Source organism: Helianthus annuus, chromosome 17 (assembly GCF_002127325.2).
Source record: "Helianthus annuus cultivar XRQ/B chromosome 17, HanXRQr2.0-SUNRISE, whole genome shotgun sequence".
Lineage (NCBI taxonomy): Eukaryota > Viridiplantae > Streptophyta > Magnoliopsida > Asterales > Asteraceae > Helianthus > Helianthus annuus.
Genome location: NC_035449.2, coordinates 37,789,578 through 37,793,327, shown reverse-complemented (window position 1 = coordinate 37,793,327; position 3,750 = coordinate 37,789,578). Strand labels below are relative to the sequence as shown.

Here is a 3,750-nt window from a genome sequence, read left to right as displayed (position 1 = left end):
AGAATGAGAAAGGTTTCGGGGACGAAACCTCGTTTAAGGGGGGTAGACTTGTAACGCCCCAAAAACGGGTTTGGTAAATTAAAAACCCGGTTGATGTAAACAAATAAGTTTTAATCTCTTAATTAACCGAAATGAAACTAGAGGGACCAAAACCGTTAAGTGGGAAACATGATTTTATAAAAAAGAAATTAAACACCACACACACATAGAGTGTGTGTGTGTGTCGATGAGCAGGAAGGAAGAAAAGGGTTCAAACCCTAGTTTCTTCAAAATCTTCAAATTAAAAGGGAAATCGAAGGCTAGTTGACTGCATAAACTAAGAATGGTGATCATCTAAGCATTTCCTACATCAAGTAAGTCGAATTTTGTAATTTGGTGATGTTTGATTTAGTGGGTTTAGTGTAATTCATGAATATAATGCTAAATCCAGTATGAATGATGGTTGCAATGGCTGAGTAGACATCGAGATATGTTAAATTTTGAATATGAACATGGATTAGGCTAAACCCACTTGCATGTCAAGGAATGGCTAGAAACATTAAGATTTCTATGTGTTAATTTGATTGTTTTTGGTGATCTTGTTACGAATAATTGGTGTCACAACCATATGTCCGTAGTTAGGGCGAAATATTGTTATGAGCTTGATTGATTGTTAATAAGTTATGTGAAGAATTAGTAGGAATCACGCTTTAAAAGCTTGTACATAATGTTTTACAAATGTGATACCCGCCAAGTGTTCGATGAAATGCCTAAGAGAACAAAATTGTGAAATCGTATGAAAGTTGTGGGTAGTATGTATAGAAGGTGTTTATGGTGTAGTCGTTAGCAAAATAATATGTTAAGTGTGCTTAAGGTGGAGTCCATATGAGAATTCGGATTGAATATATGGTTTGGTAAAATTATGCATTAGGAGTTTGTACCTTGTGCTTGAATGGTGTAATGCTCACCTTGTATTAGATGTGCTTGATATCAAGGTAATTAAGAGCGAAGGTGTATGATATGTGAAAGTATATGTAAGCAAATGTGTATGCGAGTATGATTATGTGATCATGTGGTTGTAGGTACTTTAGCATCATAAGTACGAAATGTACATAGTGTCGTATGGTAGGTGCTAAATTAATATGTGTTTTATGCGTTAACGTGATGGATTGCATGAGTCTAAAAAGATGTGGTTTTTGGATGTATGCTTTATGTTTATTAGACTTGACCATGAAAGTCAAATGTGAGTTACGCTCTTGATATGATCATTTAGATGTGAAATCATGTACACTAACAAGGATGTGATTGCGGTAATATGAAAGCATTAGGGATCATGTGGACATGGACTCAAGCACGAAAGACTAACGGGTCAAGATGAGGCAAGCAAGCGGGTATGAACACGGATGCACAAGGTAAGTGATTCCGTAATCACTTCTTAGTTATTTATGTAAAGTTATATGCAACTTAACTAGGTATGATAATTGAGATCGAATAGGAACAAATGGTATGATATCGATGAAGTATTAAACGGATCTCAGCTTTGATCCGAGCAAGGTATGCGTGATTGAGAATCGTAACTAGGTAGTAGGATTGGTTGCTTATGCAAGGTAGTGCTTGTTGTTAATAATGGGGCAAGGTTGACTAAAACGCCCTTGGTGGGGATTTCGGGTAAACAACCTTAAAAGTCATTTGGAAGTGAGTTATTCGATTAGAGTAATGTCTTGGTTTAGTATGAAAGCGAAGTATAGGGTTATGTATGTTATAGACCTTTTAATGTATAAATACTCATAACGGGTCGAATAATTCATAAGTGAATAATAAGCCAAGAGCGTGTAAGACAAGTATTTCCTTGATCCGGATGTTGGGTTTTGGGTTCTTATGATAAACGGTGAATTTACAAGCATGTAGAAAGGAACGGGAGGTTAAACGGGTAAACGGGTTGAAAGTTATGCGAATTTTAGTTTATGCGAACAACGAAATAACACTGCAGGAAAATGAATAAACGAGGGGCCGTCGCCGACGCCCAGAAGGGCCGTCGCCGACGGCATGTGGGAATTGGATTTTGGCCGACGGCCTAGTTTCCTGTCTACGGAGCTTTTGGACGACGAAGGTGCGTCGCCGACGGCCATTATGGGCGTCGGCGACGGTGCCCAGAGTTTATGTTTTCTGTTTTCTTCCATATGTGAACCCGGTTGATCCAGTTCGTGTCCCGGCGCTCCGTTAAGCTCCCGAATGGACCAAAATCAAGTTTCTGATGCATTTTTGATAAAGGAAAGGTATGTATGTTTATAACTCCAAGTGTACGTATGTAGTGGGTTATGTAGTTATGCTTAATAATATGCATGAGTGTTTGAATGTATGTCTAGTTATAGGAAGGATATGTAAGTACGTAGCTGTGCATGTAGATATGTATAAGGGTATGTATGAGTGTACGTACGTATGTAGATGTATATGTATGTGGGTATGTAAATACGTATATGTGTATGATTTAGACACATTGAGGATTAACGTTATTAATGGTGTACCTTAAGAATGATAAGTAATACAGGTACATTCATGAAGCCTCGCCAGGAAATGGATACGTAGATGAAATGCTTGAAGTTTGATAAAGAACGAGATGTAAAGTGTATGCGAATGATCTTGTTTATACATCGTGTGCTAATGTTTTTGAATGTATGTGGTGAATGCAGGTTGTGCGGGTCACGGAGGATCATCGAGGAATAAAGATCGAAGAACGAGTCACATAAGGGATTGTACGGGGTTGTCTAAGGATGCAAATTGTTGTACATAAGCTATGATTTATTCTATAATTGAGTCAGTTTGTCGTATTCAATATAAAAGAGTTATTATAAAAATGAACTTTCAAGTAAGACGTAAGGTTTATAATGAAAGAATTTTTATGGCATGAACTTCCGCTGCAACTTTCGTTAATTACGTGTTAGGGTGTTACAAATATAAGTATGTATAGTTTGTTACGGTATAAGTTTTAAGGTTCAAGTAGGTTATGGGTGATAAGGTGTGTAAAATAAGAAGTTCCGGGACCCGTGTAGCTGAAAAACGGACCCGATAAATAGTCAGAACGTCCCAAAACGGTTTTTCGGTGTTTCAGCAATAGGAAGGGCCGTCGCCGACGGGCTGTGATGTCGTCGCCGACGCCCTCATGCTTGCCGACGGCCTATTTTTCTGTCTACGGACTTTTGTGGCGACGCACAATTACAAAGCCCGTCGCCGATGGGGTATGAAGCCGTCGCCGACGGCTAGCGGAAATCAAATCCGCTGAAACTTTTTTTTGTTTTGTCTTGTTTTCGTACTTTGAGTTTCCAAATTGTCCAAAAGCTTAATGAATGTTCGTATAAGATCTATGTAAGGCGTAGTACGATACATGTGACCATGATTAGTGGATAAGATAAACGGAATATGCTAATCATTTATTTATATGTTATTTATAAGGCCAAGAGCACGCGGGTTACGTGAAGGGTAAACACAATTGTTCGGAAGGAATGATCCGTGAATGCGGTCTAGGACTGGCATTAAGGTAAGTAATAAGACGAATTGACCCCTGGTACGTATACTCAACGCGTTAATGTATGAAATAGTATAATTAGGTAAGTGAAAGGAAATTCTAAATGAATATAACAACGACATGGTAGAGGAGTTTTAAAAATGTAGCACGAGCCGAAACTTAATTCTTCGGGCATGATGTGGCGATTACGCGAAGACACGAAACTAGTACGTGGGTTGTGTACCTGGCCAGTACACAAGAAACGTATC

The 3,750-nt window shown here is 38.5% G+C and overlaps 1 long non-coding RNA gene across 1 annotated transcript; it reads left to right on the top strand.

The window, feature by feature from the left end:
• Nucleotides 1–204: 204 nt before the first annotated feature.
• Nucleotides 205–2,802, top strand: LOC118489248. The gene is made up of 3 exons (XR_004886895.1): nt 205–353; nt 1,302–1,391; nt 2,670–2,802. It is a non-coding gene; the product is annotated as an uncharacterized LOC118489248 (long non-coding RNA).
• The last annotated feature ends 948 nt before the right edge of the window (nt 2,803–3,750 follow it).